Source organism: Aquarana catesbeiana, linkage group LG06 (assembly GCF_042186555.1).
Source record: "Aquarana catesbeiana isolate 2022-GZ linkage group LG06, ASM4218655v1, whole genome shotgun sequence".
NCBI lineage: Eukaryota > Metazoa > Chordata > Amphibia > Anura > Ranidae > Aquarana > Aquarana catesbeiana.
Genome location: NC_133329.1, coordinates 404,750,926 through 404,768,445, shown reverse-complemented (window position 1 = coordinate 404,768,445; position 17,520 = coordinate 404,750,926).

The window sequence follows — 17,520 nt, the reverse complement described above, 5'->3', positions numbered from 1 at the left end:
AAAAATTGGGCCCTAGGCACTGGTGCTGGTGCCACAACACTGCAACCCCTCACAGACACTCTAGTTGGAATGCAGGAACGAGCCCTGCTGCAAAGTATTACATCAAAAATTGTAATTACACGCCCCTGTTAAACAGGGGCTGAAAAATTGTGCCTTAGGCACTGGTGGTGGCGCCCAGAACCAAAAATGTTCTTACAAGCTATCAGCGTGATGATTGAGGAGGAAGAGGATAATTACTCAGGGATAGTCACTCAGCATCAGCATAGGCAGTCTTTGAAGGGATCTGAGATTTCAAAAAAAATTATTCGGTTACATCAGCATCAGGTGCTTGGTAGCTGGTGGTGATCCAAGACTCATTCATTTTTATGAAGGTCAGCCGATCGACCGAGTCGGTGGACAGACGCACCCTGTGATCGGTTACCACGCCTCCAGCAGCACTGAATGTGCGTTCCGAAAGAACGCTGGATGCAGGACAGGCCAGTAGCTCAACTGCATACTGTGCAAGCTCTGGCCAGTGATCCATCCTCAAGACCCAGTAACCCAGAGGATTTTCGGTGGGAAAGGTGTCCAAGTCTGATCTTGCCCCTAGGTATTCCTGCACCATGTAAAACAGACGCTGGCGATGGTTGCTGGAACCGATCATACCTTGGGGCTGCGGACCAAAAAATTGTCTGAACGCATCGGTCAGACGGCCACCTTTTCCACCGCTCCTTCTTTGACTGACCGAAGCCTCAGCAACACGTTGTCCAGAAACAGGAGTTTGTAACCTCCCAGTCTCTGGGAACGCGTTGCACAGACCTTTCTGCAAGGCCTCCCGAAGATGTTTCATCCTCTGCTCCCTCTGCGATGGCAAGATAAGGTCCGCAACCTTACCCTTGTAACGTGGATCAAGGAGGGTTGCCAGCCAGTATTGGTCCTTCTCCTTGATACCACGAATACGAGGATCCTTACGCAGGCTTTGCAGGATCAGGGAGGCCATGCAGCGTAGGTTTGCTGAGGCATTCGGTCCGGAGTCCTCTGGGTCACTAAGAACGACATGGTCCGCAGCCACCTCCTCCCAGCCACGTACAAGTCCATGTGTTTCTTGGGACTGATCCCTTAAAGACTGCTGCTGATGCTGAGTGCCAGGCTCCACCTCCATACTGACACAATCTTCCTCCTCCTCCTCTTCCTCCTCGTCCTCTTCCTGTGTGATCGGCGGGCACGCAGGAACACTGTCTGGATAAAGGGGGCCTTGAGAGCTAAGGAAGTCCTCCTCTTCCTGCCTCTGTTCTGCCTCAAGTGCCCTGTCCATTATTCCACGCAGCGTGTGCTCCAACAGGTGGACAAGGGGGACAGTGTCACTGATGCATGCACTGTCACTGCTCACCATCCTCGTGGCCTCCTCGAATGGTGACAGGACAGTGCATGCATCCCTGATCATGGCCCACTGGCGTGGGGAAAAAAAACCAAGCTCCCCTGACCCTGTCCTGGTGCCATAGTCGCACAGGTACTCATTGATGGCCCTCTGCTGCGTGTGCAGCCGCTGCAGCATGGCCAACGTTGAGTTCCACCTGGTGGGCATGTCACAGATTAGGCGGTTCTTGGGCAGGTTAAACTCCTTTTGGAGGTCCGTCAGCCGAGCACTGGCATTATATGACCGTCGGAAATGCACACAGACTTTCCTGGCCTGCCTCAGGACATCCTGTAAGCCCGGGTACCTGCCCAAGAACCGCTGCACCACCAAGTTAAGGACGTGAGCCAAACAGGGCACATGGGTCATTTGTCCCTGTCGGAGGGCAGAGAGGAGGTTGGTGCCATTGTCGCAAACCACCATTCCTGCCTTAAGTTGGCGTGGCGTCAACCACCTCTGAACCTGCCCCTGCAGAGCTGACAGAACCTCTGCCCCAGTGTGGCTCCTGTCCCCCAAGCACACCAGCTCAAGCACCGCATGGCATCTTTTGGCCTGCGTACTTGCGTAGCCCCTTGAACGCCTACGGAGCACCGCTGGTTCCGAGGAAGAGGCCATGGAGGAAGAAGAAGAGGAGGGGGTGGAGGAGAGAGGTGTGTCACAATCAGCATTTTGGAGGCGTGGTGGCGGAACAACCTCCAACACTACTGCACCTTGTCCTGCATCCTTCCCAGCTGCCAGCAGAGTCACCCAATGCGCCGTGAAACTTAGGTAACGTCCCTGTCCATGCCTGCTGGACCATGAGTCAGCGGTAATATGCACCTTACCGCTGACCGCCCTGTCCAGCGAGGCATGGACATTGCCTTCCACATGCCGGTAGAGAGCCGGAATCGCCTTCCGTGAGAAAAAGTGGCGTTTGGGTACCTGCCACTGAGGAACCGCACATTCCACAAACTCACGGAAGGGGGCAGAGTCTACCAACTGAAAAGGCAGCAGTTGAAGTGCTAGCAATTTTGCCAAGCTAGCATTCAACCGCTGGGCATGTGGATGGCTGGGAGCAAACTTCTTTCGGCGGTGCAGCAGCTGGGGCAGGGAAATTTGCCTGGTACAATCTGACGTCGGTGTACCAAAAGCAGATTGCCCACAAGTACTTGGCTGTGACACACCTAATTCTACACCTTCATTCCTCTCACTGCAGGTCTCAGAGAGGACTGAAGGTCTAGTGGGGTTGGAAATCTCAGCTGATGAGGAGCAAGGAGAGATCCTCTTTGTTCTTTGGTGTGGGTCTTTTAGATACGCTTGCCAACGAACTGCATGGCAGGTCAACATATGTCTGGTCAAGCATGTGGTACCCAAGCGGGAGATATTTTGGCCACGCGAGATACGCTTGAGACATATGTTGCAAATAGCAGCGGTGCGATCTGATGCACTCGTCTCAAAAAAGGCCCACACCAAAGAACTTTTTGAATAACGCGCAGAGACTGCAGCGCCCTGCACATGTGGAGCTTTGGGGTGTGATGCAGTCAATGTGCTGCCCTTAGGCTGGCCCCTGGAGGGCATCCTGCCTCGTTGGTGATGTGCTGCCGCCTCCTCCTCCTCCTCCTCCTCCTCTCTCCTATCAGGCACCCACGTTGAGTCAGTGACCTCATCATCCCCTCCCTCCTCATCACTGGAGCAAACCTGGCAGTATGCTGCAGCAGGGGGAGCATGACTGCCAGATTGCTGTCCTTCTTGGGCACCCCCTCTGTCCGCGCTCATGTTACTGCCTTCATCGAGCTCAGTATCGTCATCAGAGCCTTCCAAACGCTGGGCATCCTCCTGGAGCATGTACCCAACACTGTGGTCAAACAGTTCGAGGGAATCCTCATGAGGACATGGTGGAGCTAGGGAAGGAGTCACTGATGACATTGAGCTGAGGGAAGAGGCCGCTGCTTTGCCAGACAAAGCACCCTGGGCATGGGTGAGAGAGGATGAGGAGGATGAGGACGGCTTGGTCATCCACTCGACCAAGTCTTCCGCATGTTGCGGCTCAACATGGCCAGCTGCCGAAAAAAAGGCCAAGCGTGTCCCATGGCCACGTGCTGATGAGGATGCACCGTCTCCACGACCAGCACTAGACACAGAGCCTGCTTGCCCTCTCTTATTGGCTTGTGACTGTCTGCCTCTCCTTCTTGGCCTTCCAGACATACTAATGGCCTGTAGCTGCACTAAGCTGGGATAGAACACCTGTAATTTTCTTCAAGTAGCTTTATATACTGTAACCAGACAAGCCTGCCTGTCAGTAGGAAGATAACAGGAACGGATCTAGCTGAACACTGTGAGCAGGACGCACTGTACTAAATGTAAATAGTCTAGCTGCCTGACCGTGGTACTAATAGGATCAAATAGAACACCTGTAATTTTCTTCAGGTAGCTTTATATACTGTAACCAGACAAGCCTGCCTGTCAGTAGGAAGATAACAGGAACGGATCTAGCTGTACACTGTGAGCAGGACGCACTGTACTAAATGTAAATAGTCTAGCTGCCTGACCGTGGTACTAATAGGATCAAATAGAACACCTGTAATTTTCTTCAGGTAGCTTTATATACTGTAACCAGACAAGCCTGCCTGTCAGTAGGAAGATAACAGGAACGGATCTAGCTGAACACTGTGAGCAGGACGCACTGTACTAAATGTAAATAGTCTAGCTGCCTGACCGTGGTACTAATAGGATCAAATAGAACACCTGTAATTTTCTTCAGGTAGCTTTATATACTGTAACCAGACAAGCCTGCCTGTCAGTAGGAAGATAACAGGAACGGATCTAGCTGTACACTGTGAGCAGGACGCACTGTACTAAATGTAAATAGTCTAGCTGCCTGACCGTGGTACTAATAGGATCAAATAGAACACCTGTAATTTTCTTCAGGTAGCTTTATATACTGTAACCAGACAAGCCTGCCGGTCAGTAGGAATTTAACAGGAACGGATCTAGCTGAACACTGTGAGCAGGACGCACTGCACTAAATGTAAATAGCAGGAACGGATCTAGCTGAACACTGTGAGCAGGACGCACTGCACTAAATGTAAATAGTCTAGAAGATAACAGGAACGGATCTAGCTGAACACTGTGAGCAGGACGCACTGCACTAAATGTAAATAGTCTAGAAGATAACAGGAACGGATCTAGCTGAACACTGTGAGCAGGACGCACTGCACTAAATGTAAATAGCAGGAACGGATCTAGCTGAACACTGTGAGCAGGACGCACTGCACTAAATGTAAATAGTCTAGAAGATAACAGGAACGGATCTAGCTGAACACTGTGAGCAGGACGCACTGCACTAAATGTAAATAGCAGGAACGGATCTAGCTGAACACTGTGAGCAGGACGCACTGCACTAAATGTAAATAGCAGGAACGGATCTAGCTGAACACTGTGAGCAGGACGCACTGCACTAAATGTAAATAGCAGGAACGGATCTAGCTGAACACTGTGAGCAAGACGCACTGCACTAAATGTAAATAGCAGGAACGGATCTAGCTGAACACTGTGAGCAGGACGCACTGCACTAAATGTAAATAGCAGGAACGGATCTAGCTGAACACTGTGAGCAGGACGCACTGCACTAAATGTAAATAGCAGGAACGGATCTAGCTGAACACTGTGAGCAGGACGCACTGCACTAAATGTAAATAGCAGGAACGGATCTAGCTGAACACTGTGAGCAGGACGCACTGCACTAAATGTAAATAGCAGGAACGGATCTAGCTGAACACTGTGAGCAGGACGCACTGCACTAAATGTAAATTGCAGGAACGGATCTAGCTGAACACTGTGAGCAGGACGCACTGCACTAAATGTAAATAGTCTAGAAGATAACAGGAACGGATCTAGCTGAACACTGTGAGCAGGACGCACTGCACTAAATGTAAATAGCAGGAACGGATCTAGCTGAACACTGTGAGCAGGACGCACTGCATTAAATGTAAATAGTCTAGATAGAAGATAACAGGAACGGATCTAGCTAAACTGAATACAGTGTATATATATATATGCAACACCTGGGATGCATATATATACACAATACACTGTAAGTGCAGATAACTGACTGACTGTTCTGCCTAATCTAACTCAAATCAAATGACACTGTCTCTCTCTCTCTCTATCTCTCAGCACACCGGAACACACACTACACAGGGCCGCCGTGCAGGCGGCCTTATATAGTGTGGGGTGTGTACTAAATCCCCTGAGCCATAATTGGCCAAAGCCACCCTGGCTTTGGCCAATTACAGCTCTCTCTACTGACAGCGCTGTGATTGGCCAAGCATGCGGGTCATAGTGCATGCTTGGCCAATCATCAGCCAGCAATGCACTGCGATGCCGCAGTGAATTATGGGCCGTGACGCGCCACACGAATTTAGCGCGAACGGCCCATAACGTTCGCAATTCGGCGAACGATCGAACAGCCGATGTTCGAGTCGAACATGGGTTCGACTCGAACACGAAGCTCATCCCTAATCATGACGCATGGGACATGTTGAACGCCCAGCAAGAGGACAATGACCACTGAAGGTGTCCAATGTGTCCCCATGCGAAATTCAGTGATTATGCTACACAAAATGATGGCAATTGTCTCAATTTATACCTAGCAAGGTGCACATGGAAGGGCTTTGCACATCACAAACAGACTAAAATTTCCCAGCACACTTACCAGCTTGCTTGCAAAAAACAAAAAAACAAAAAACAAATTGCCCCTAATTAACAATTCACTTTAAAAACAGAGGTTTTAGTTGTACATATTTGCAAACATATGTGGAAACTGCAGTGCCTATGTCAAAGCGCCTCTGTTTACTGCGGTCCTAAATCTATTTTTGAGAGTCTCAAAGTTGGAGCACATATAGCATAGTATAGCTTGTTCGCTGGATTTGCCATGGAAACACATTGGATGCCTCCAGCTGCCATTGTGCTCTTGCTGGGTGTCCAATGCATGCCTGTGCCTTTAAGGAGGAGTGAGCTCCCTCCTGGCAAACCTGTCCTTAATTTATCTATAGGTACACTATACTGCCATTACACAAACATGAACGTTGATGTCTACCCAGTCTTATGCCCCGTACACACGGTCGGATTTTCCGACGGAAAATGTGTGATAGGACCTTGTTGTGGGAAATTCCGACCGTGTGTGGGCTCCATCACACATTTTCCATCTGATTTTCCGACACACAAAGTTTGAGAGCAGGATATAAAATTTTCCGACAACAAAATCCGTTGTCGGAAATTCCGATCGTGTGTACACAAATCCGACGCACAAAGTGCCACGCATGCTCAGAATAAATAAAGAGATGAAAGCTATTGGCCACTGCCCCGTTTATAGTCCCGATGTACGTGTTTTACGTCGCCGCGTTCAGAATGATCGGATTTTCCGACAACTTTGTGTGACCGTGTGTATGCAAGACAAGTTTGAGCCAACATCCGTCAGAAAAAATCCTAGGATTTTGATGTCGGAATGTCCGAACAAAGTCCGACCATGTGTACGGGGCATTAGACTGTAAGATTCAATATTGAGTTGGCTCATCCTTTGCAGCTATAACAGCTTCAACTCTTCTGGGAAGGCTGTCCACAAGGTTTAGGAGTGTGTCTATGGGAATGTTTGACCATTCCTCCAGAAGCGCATTTGTGAGGTCAGGCACTGATGTTGGACGAGAAGGCCTGGTTTGCAGTCTCTGCTCTAATTCATTCCAAAGGTGTTCCATTGAGTTGAGGTCAGTCAAGTTCCTCCACCCCAAACTCGCTCGTCCACACTATATTGTCAAAAGTATTGGGCCACCCCTCCGAATAATTTGGTGGAGGGGGGATATAGTGTGGGGTTGTTTTTCAGGGGTTGGGCTTGGCCCCTTAGTTCCAGTGAAGGGAACTCTTAAAGCGTCAGCATGACAAGACATTATGGACAATTTCATGCTCCCAACTTTGTGGGAACAGTTTGGGGATGGCCCCTTCCTGTTCCAACATGACTGCATACCAGTGCACAAAGCAAAGCCTATAAAGACATGGATAAGTGAGTTTGGAGCGGAGGAACTTGACTGGCCTGCACAGAGTTCTGACCTCAACCCGATAGAACATCTTTGTGATGAATTAGAGCGGAGACTACGAGCCAGGCCTTCTCCCCCAACATCAGTGCCTGACCTCACAAATGCACTTCTGGAAGAATGGTCAAACATTCCCATAGACACACTCCTAAACCTTGTGGACAGCCTTCCCAGAAGAGTTGAAGCTGTTTTAGCTGCAAAGGGTCGGCCAACTCAATATTGAACCCTACGGACTAAGACTGGGATGCCATTAAAGTTCATGTGCGTGTGAAGGCAGGTGTCTGTGGTGATGTCCGAAACTCCAAAAATACCGTTTGGAGGTGATTGGTACCTTAAATAGGGTATTGGATATTAACATTCCGGTTGAACCGCTTATATGTATATTGGGTTACTGCGATACCTCTATCTACCCCTCCTCTATTGGTAATACTATAAGTTACGCACTTTTTGTTGCCAGTAGACAGATTGCTCTTAAGTGGACCTCTCCACATTCACGACTGTGTCCGATTGGATTGTAGACCTCAATAGGATCATTCTCTTTGAAAAGCATACATATTCCCTAAGGAACTCCCTGAATAAGTTTGATGTTATCTGGTCTAGATGGCTTCAATCTATGACTTATGCCGCGTGCACACGGTCGGACTTTCCTGCAGGAAAAGTCCGACGGAATCTTTTCATCAGACAGTCCGATCATGTGTGGGCCTCATCGGACTTTTTTTTTTTCGGAAATTCTGAGGGACCTAGAAATAGAACATGTTTTAAATCTTTCCGACGGAACCAATTCCTATCGGGAAAACCGCTCGTCTGTATGCTGCTCCGACGGACCAAAAACGACGCATGCTCTGAAGCAAGTACGAGAACGGAAGCTATTGGCTACTAGCCATTGAACTTCCTTTTTCTAGTCCCGTCGTACGCGTTGTACGTCTCCGCGGACTTTGGTGTGATCGTGTGTATGCAAGACAGTTTCAGCGAAACTCCGTCGGAACTCCGTCAGAAAAACCTTCAGAGTTTATACTGACGGAAAAAACAGTCGTGTGTACGCGGCATAAGGTATCATGTCAACCAATGAGTACTGTGTAATACTGGATATTGTTATTCTTTTTTTTCGTTTGTCATATATACTCCGAGTGAGCGGGGGGTGGTGGGATGGCAGGGTTCATTGAAGGGGGGTGGTCTGGGGGGGTTTGGGGTTTTGGTTTGGCGATATTTCTATTTTTGTGGTTTTGTCTGTATTGTGTCAATGTTGTTTTTATAAAAAATAATAAAAAGGCTTTGATTTAAAAAAAAAAAGACAGGTGTCCCAATACTTGTAACAATATAGTGTATATATGGTCCAACTTGGAGACTCTTAAAACGATAGAGTTAGGACCGCAGTCTGCAGAGAAGCCTTGACGTGGGCACTGCGGCTTCTACAAATATTTGCAAATGTGTGCAACTTCAACTTCTGTTTTTAATGTGAATTGTTAAACAAAGTCCATTTGGTTGGCTTGCAGGCCAGCTGGTAGGTCTGCTGGGATTTTTTTTTTGTCTGTTTGTGATGTGTGTTGCCCTTCCATGTGCACTTAAAGTGGGGTTCCACCCAAAAAAACAAAAATACCTTAAAAATTCTAAAAAACAAAATAAAAGAACATTTGGATATTTTTTTTTTTTTTTACTTACGTCTAAATGCCTGTTGCTAGGTGGTCCCTCGTAGTCTGCCTCTTCCTTTGCCTGGGCTGTTGACATCACTTCCCCCTCGGCACAGGAAGGGCTCGGCTCTGCTCCCTCCCTCCTGTCAATCATCTGGGACCCATTACAGGTCCCAGGTGATTGAGCGGCCAATCACGGCGCGCGGCACCGCTTGCGCATGCGCAGTGGGTGCCAGGCTGTGAAGCCACAGCCCGGCGCCCAAAGTTGAAATGCCGGTGTCGACGAGCGGAGGGGGGGGGGGGACGAGCGGGGCTTCGATCCCCCGCATCGCTGGACCCTGGGACAGGTAAGTGTCCAATTAAAAGTCAGCAGCTGCAGTATTTGTAGCTGCTGACTTTTAATTTTTTTTTTTTTTTAATGGAGCCCCTGGGTGGAACTCCTCTTTAACTGTCAAGGCCAGTTATAAATTGGGGTGGTTGCCATCTCATAGAATATACTCTGTTATACTTTTTAGTAATTGCTACACCACAGTACTGTGACAGAGTATATTCTACGATGATGAAGGTTGAGCATCCAAAGTCCCAGCCACTCCTGTCCTTTATTCAGCAGAATCGGTGCAGCTTTATAAGTATTGGATCCAAGAGCAATACTCATCGTCTTCCTCTCTCCCTATAGGGGGAATTATACCCTCTTCCACAGTACAGAGGTGTGGGAAGAAGCCAAGAACAGAGGGAGGTCAATTAGAGTAAGATGTCCGCCCTGCTGCTCCTAACAGGATCTGTACAGATTGCACAGGAGGGATCTCGGCAGAAGCCATGTTGTCATGTTTTACTAAACAGCAGAATAAAAACTCTTCTTCCCCCGCTGACCTCAGTAAGTCATCTGCTGCCTCCTCGTATCATTTCCAAATGGGAACCTGATTGTATGGTAATATTCTCCTGGGTACAGGCGGCACACAGGGGCCCTCCAACCCCTCCCTCCCGTTGTACATTCTGTACTCCACCACCGTCTGGAGTTTTCCTGCATAATGTTCACATTTGTAAATCACAAAAAAGCAGAAATACATTTTACATCAGGAGCGTCTGTAGCCTGCGTCGGCAAGAGGATGTTCCTTCTTAAAGGGGAGCTCTGATTTAGATAATACATGTAGCAGAAGTCCTAAGGGTTTGTACCACAACATTCAAAAGTGAATTGAAGTCCATGCTTGCAGGGACTCTGGAGCTTAAAGTGGTTCTAAAGCCAAGACTTTTTTTTTTTACCTGTTGGAAAAGTTTTAATGTTTATCGTGTGACTATTTTATCTATAGTTGAGGGCATGTGGCCTGGTACGGTTCAGGAGGGGGGTCCGCTCTCTCGTCCCCCCTTCTTTTCCTGTGGCCTGCCAGGTTGCGTGCTCGGATAAGGGTCTGATATGGATTTTGCGGGGGACCCCTACGCCATTTTTTTTGCGGTGTTCATGATTTGACCCGCAGGAACAAATTTCTTATGGATGATGCCATCGTTGTCAAAGAAAGCGATCAACATTGTCTTGACCTTGGACTTTTGCAGGCGACTCTTTTTGGGCCGCCGGGAAGATGGTGAACAGCATTCCATCGATTGCCGCTTGGATTCCGGATCGAACTGGTAGTACCAGGTCTCATCCCCTGTGACGATGGTTCACAGAAAGATTGGATCCTGGTCACACATGCTAATGAAATCTCCAGAGGTTTCCATCCATTTTGCTTTCTGTTTGTCTGTCAGCTTGGGCGGAACAAACCGGGAGCAGATCATCCTCTTACCCAAATCCTCAAGGACGATGGTGCGCACAGTGTCCTTGCTAATACCCAATTCCTCCGCCATCAATCGTAGAGTCAGTCATTGAGCTCGTGCCAGCATCTGTCCGACTTGCTCGATCATGTTTGTGGTTCTACTTGCCAACGGTCGACCCGAATTTGGCTCATCCTCAGTCGTTTCTTTCCGTCGGGAAAGCATTTGAACCAGTCGTAAACACATTTTCTGCTCAGAGCTTCCGTCCCGTACACGTGCATCCACATTTCATGCGTCTCCTTCGCCATTTTCCCCAATTTTTAGCAGAACTTGATATTCACTCGTTGCTCCATTGCACTGTGACCCTACGTCTCACACTGACTATGTTTGACTGCCCACAGTGGGTTTACCCTGACAGTCACATGTACTCCACGCTAGGTGGTGTTTCTTAACGTGTCTCTGGATAGCCACGTGTATGTGCGCACACCTGGCCCATGTTACCTTTGAGATATCGGACCATTCACCAGACCTTTTAGACACACCTCATATTTAACACAGACCCTAAGCCGGTCTCGCTTTTTGTCCCAGGTTCTATTTCCTAAGGGGTGTACAGCCACCAGGCACACATCAGTTTCAGCCTCTCCACACAATGACCAGGCAGAAGTTTCTTTTTTTTTGCTTTACTGTTTGAAGAACTTGGATGGGGCATAGGGTGAGCCTTGGGATACTCCAGAACTAGTGCAACTTTAACTGAGGACACTCTCTAACAGGGATTAACCTCTTCAGGGTAGACCTCTCGCATAAGAGGATATGGACGTACAGCCGTAGGGGGATCTCACACTGGAAACAGCCCTGAGCCAGCAAATCTGGAACAGTCTCTCACAAAAGAGGACACAACAGCAACAGGATCAAGGATTCCAGTATCAGCCAGACCCTGCACCATGAGCCTCCCATTCAAGTCTTCAGCAGACTTTATTCCAAAATGTTCCTTTAGCTGTCGACCCCACCCCAACTCTCCCTAAGCTGGGACCATGATGACCCTCCTGTAGGCTTCAACTAGATGGCCCAGGAAGGCAAACATCACCTCCAAGCTGGGTCTCCTTCCACCAGGGCAAGGACCCTGCTGTTCTAGGTTTCAGACTATTTATGTGCACCTCAACCCCCTACTGGTCACCTTCTTGACCAGGGATTGACTGAGGCTACATATTCAGCCCAGGGTTCACCTCTCCCAGCCCACTACATTCCTGATCCTACTGGAAAGCAGGGGGAAGTATCTGAGCCTGCAGCAAGCAGAACCTAGAACAGCTAAAAGCAATCAAAGCTGCTCATCTGCAGCATTCTAACTAGGTTCTACATATATAAAAGGGCAAATCGTGCCCTTAAAGTGTGGGATTCAAATGCAATGAACAAGAGGTGAGTGTTGGGTATGGCATTGATGTACACAGGCTGATTGTTAAAAGACGCCCATGTGCACATAACCTTCATCCATTGAATGCGGTTTGCTCATCTCCAGCACAAAGCCTCATGGATATCTCATTTACCATCCTTACAAACCAAAATTGAATTTACTTTCACGCGATTGCTATGATTTGTCCTAATTTGCCTGAAATTGCTAAATATTTCACAGATTATCCGTGAGTCTGTAAAACATTTTAGCAAAAAAAAAAAGCATGAATTAGTTCTCCTTTCTGCAAACATATAATTAGATTTTAAGCCTTTTGCACAATGCCGAGAAACTTTCCATTATCTTCAGACGCTTGCTACAGGTTTTACAATACACAGCCCGCCGTGGTCCTGATTGCATTGTTCCAAACAGATCTGGAATGACTAATTGGCCTTTCTTGCTTGGAATAAGCTGTTTTCCGATGATAAAAGTCAAACAGATAATTCCATGTTTTCTCACCTCTTTTTTTTGCTCCCTTTGTGCCGGGTGAGGCTTTAAGCTGTAAAATGGAGCAATAATTGCGCCCTTTGAGCAGCTTTTAAAGTTGTTTCGTTTTACATTCACATAAATAACAGTTTATGTTGGCCGTCAGTAATATAAACGTGTCAGAGGGAAGGTGACGGGGACATATTTAACGGTCGGCTGAAGTTTCCTTATTGAAAACCGATCTGAAAAAGGTTTGTTTTTTTTTGTTTGTTTTTAAATAGTTTTTATTGAGATTTTCATATTACAACATGGTGTACCGATAGTACAAAAATACAGGCATACCCCACTTTTAAGTACACAATGGGGTTTATTTACTAAAGCTAGAAAGTGCAAAATCAGGCTCACTGCTGCATAGAAACCAATGAACTTCCAGGTTTTATTACCAAAGCTTAATTGAACAAGCTGGGGTTAGAAGCTCATTGGTTTCTATACAGAAGTGAGCCTGATTTTGCACTTTCTAGCTTTAGTAAATAAACCCCATTGTTACTTAAAAATGGGGTATGCCTGTACAAAAGTATAAAAACATACATTCAGCAATATACTGTGACATAGGTAGGTATGTATTCTCCAAAAGCACAGATAGGTAAGTGAATAACAAACTTAGGGTTGTCTCTAAAACCAGTTGAGCAACTTACATTTACTCTTACGGTAGGAGACCAATGGTTAAGAGGAACTCTGTATCGGAAGATGATAATCACAGAATATCAATAGCTGAGTGTGTTTTGGAGATTACGCATGAGAGGTAAAATGAAAATAACCTTTTTTTTTAAAAAAATGTTGTGGGGTTAAACATGGGCTGGGGTATAAACAAGGTGGGAGGGAGATGGATTTTGGTCTGACCATCACAAAAGCGACTAGAGGTAAGTGAGGATGAGTGAAAACATCATGAAGGAATGTAGTTTAAGTTAGTTTAAACCCGTTTTTCCAGATTTTCAATTGGTTATCAATCTGGCCACATCTGTTGGCCAGCAATGATTCATATACATGGGATTGGGTGGTCTTAAGTACTTCTGAGGCGTTTGGAGCTACATTGGATTTCCAATGTTGCGCTATCAGTGTTCTGGCAACCAGAAGGATGTGTGTAGTTACTACACATAAGTCGAGGGGGAAGTGTCCTCTTCCTATGTTTAGTACCACCAAACTTGGGTTGGGGTGTCAAAATTCCTGTAATGTTTGCGATAGAGCGAAATACGCTATTCCAAAAGCTAGTCAAGTGTTTGCAGGTCCAGAACATATGGAGGAGGTTGCCTACTGCGCCGCAATTCCACCAGCATAGTGGGGAGATGGTTGGGGAGAATTTAGACGTTCTATAAGGTGTAAGGTACCATTGAAGGGCTATTTTTTGCGATAGTTCCCAATGGTTAATACATTTAGAGGCTTTCTAGATAGACTTAAGTGCGTATTGCTATTGTGAAGTTGTGATAGTTGTGTCAAGATTTTTTTTTTTTTTTTTTTAACATCAACAGAATGTTCCTTTATTGAAACATAGGCATGGAACAATTTGTCAAGAACAGCATGGAAATAAACAAAGGTACATGAAAGACATTAAATGAGAGGCATGGTCAACATATCAGTAAAGTGTATCTACAACACACAAAACCAGCCACCCCATAGGAGACATAGGTTGGGATTAACTTGTGGGATCGTGGCCCCCATCCTGTCTAGAAGAGAAATTTCGGGGGAGTTCCCCCGTCAAATCGGTCCAGGGTTGCCAAACTCTCTCATATTTCTTGGGGCAATTTCTATTCACATTGGTCAGTTTGTACTTAGGAAGAGCTTAGTTAATTGATTTTTCCCAAGAGACTACGGAGGGAGGGGATCGGGAATTCCATCTTAGTATGATCTCTCTTCTAGCATAGTATAACAAAAAGGAAATAAGCAGTTTGTAGACATGTGCACTGCCAAAAAATTTGTTCGTTTTCGTTTTCATTTCATTCATTTATTTTTATTTTTTGTTTTTCAGGTTATTTGTTATGATCGCAATTCGTAAATTCGTACATTAGCACATTCGTACATTCGTAAATTCATAAATTCGTACATTCGGAAATTCGTACAATCGCACATTTGTACATTCGGAAATTCATTCATTCATAAATTCGTAAATTAGAAAATTTGTATATTTGTAAATTCGTACATTTGTAAATTGGAAAATTCAGAAATTTGTAAATTCAAAATTTGAAAATCCAAAAACCCGAAAATTCGAAAATCTGAAAGAGTAACTAACTATTAAACTATAGGTATTGTAATTTCCTTTCCAATTTGGCTGATAGTGAAAGTAACAAATAAGAATTTATCCGAAGTTACAAATTATCTGAAATAACGAATGCCGCATCTAAACAAATGGAACGGAACAAATTAATAATAAATAATAATAATAAAAAGTTTTTATTATTATTATTATTGTTATTTATTATTATTAGTGCATTACGTTCCATTCGTTTGGATACGGCATTAGTTATTTCGGATAATTCGTAACTCAGATAAATTTATATGTGTTACGTTCACTAACAGCCAAATTTGAAAGGAAATTACAATACCTATAATTTAATAGTTAGTAATAGTTAAGTTATTATTAGTTTATTATTTCCAAATTTCCGAATTTACAAATTTATGAATGTACGAATTTATGAATGTACGAATTTACAAATTTTTCGAATATTCGAATTTACGAATATTTGGAAAAATTTGTTAAACGGGTTTTCGTTAATTCGGATATTTCTGAATCAACGAATTTGTTGAAATTCGTTAAAAAAACGAATTCGGAACTAAATGAATTGCACATGTCTAGCAGTTTGGTGTATCTAGGCCTTTGGTCATCATCGAGCAGCTTAGGGGTAGTCGAGAGGACCAAGGCAGGGAGGCAGAGGTTTATAAGCTTAACCACTTCCGTCCCGAAGCGGGCCACTCCAGGGCAATTCCAGAACTTATGTATGTAGGTTCCAACATTTCCCCCACAGCAAGTGCAATCCACTAATCTCTCAGGGTCGATATTATGCAGCCTCTGGGACATATAGTATACCCTGTGTAGAAATTTTACTTGAATTAGCCTATCACTAGAGGAAATCAACACCTGAGCACTTTCCCCCAAACAATCCTCCCAGTCTTTCTTGTCAAGTCCAAGTATTTCATCCTTCCATCTCTCCCAAAGACGTTCCATCTTGGGAGAGTCAACCCCCAGTAAGTCAAAATATAGGGCAGATAGAGTTTTGGACAAATGATCTTGAGCCAACAATTCTTCTATAGGGTCCATAGCTAATCTTGGGATAGTAGGGAACTGGGTTCGTATAGCATGGCTAAGCTGGAAGTACCGGAAGGTCATCCAGCCGGGTAGATTGAATTTGGTCCTAAGTTCTTCCAGTGAAAGCAGTCTGCCGGCTGGATCTGAAAAAGGTTTAGCACTTTAATTATTTGCTTACTTTGTGGACTGTGATACATGTTCTCATAATTCCTCAACTTGAATACGGCAACCTATTCAGGATCTCCAAACTGTATATTATCTGAAGCTAGAGCTGGCCCTACAGGTTATCTTAAAGAGTCCAACAGCGAGATCTCTCAGACATCGTTTCCGACTCTGTCTTTATGGACCTTGCTTTGTGCACTGGTGCGCAGTCATGGTGGAACAGGAAGGGGCCATCCCCAAGTTGGGAGCATGAAATTGTCCAAAATGTCTTGGTATGCTGACACCTTAAGAGTTCCCTTCACCTGAACTAAGGGGTCAAGCCCAACCCCTGAAAAACAACCCCACACCATAATCCACCCTCCACCAAATGATTTGGACCAGTGCACAAAGCAAGGTCCATAAAGACATGGAAGAGTGAGTTTGGGGTGGAGTAACTTGACTGGCCTGCACAAAGTCCTGACCTCAACCCGATAGAACACCTTTGGGATGAATTAGAGCGGAGACTGCGAGCCAGGCCTTCTCGCCCAGCATCAGTGCCTGACCTCACAAATGCACTTCTGGAAGAATGGTCAAACATTCCCATAGACACACTCCTAAACCTTGTGGACAGCCTTCCCAGAAGAGTTGGAGGTGTTATAGCTGCAAAGGGTGGGCCAACAAAATATTGAACCCTACGGACTAAGACTGGGATGCCATTACAGTTCATGTGCGTGGAAAGGCAGGCGTCCCAATACTTTTGGTAATATAGTGTATATACAAATCCAGCAGGTATATTGGAAGCCTTTCATAATAGGCAGCTCAGTGGGCAGACCTGGAAACTCAGCTTAGTGATATCACCAATAGAGTCCCCGAGAGACAGAAAAAATGGTGAGGGGGTTTAACTCTCCAGTGTCTACAAAAACAACCTAAAATATAAATTGTGGGTGGGCTATCTCTTTAGAACAAACATATACGGTAGTTATAGGACCTTTCTCCTGCTCATCTTGTTCTTTTAAAGTCATAAAAGGCAGCATAAGACTTAAAGCGGAGTTCCACCCAAAAGTGGAATTTCCACTTATCTGGTTCCTCTCCCCCTCTGGTGCCACATTTAGCACCAGAGGGGGAGGAGAAGAGAGAGCGGTATCTGTTTTTAACAAATACCCTGTCCCTACTTCTGTCGGACCTCGCCGGCGCGAGGTACGTCAGAAGTCCGACCCCCTCCTCCTTCCCCTGCTGTCGGGCCAGTAGGAGATCGGAGCGCGCTTAATGCATGCGCAGTAGGGAACTGGCTGTCAAGCTGAAAGGATTCACTGTCAGGTTCCCTTACCCACAATGGCGGCAGCAGCACCCGACAGTTGATGGAAACATCGGATGCGGTG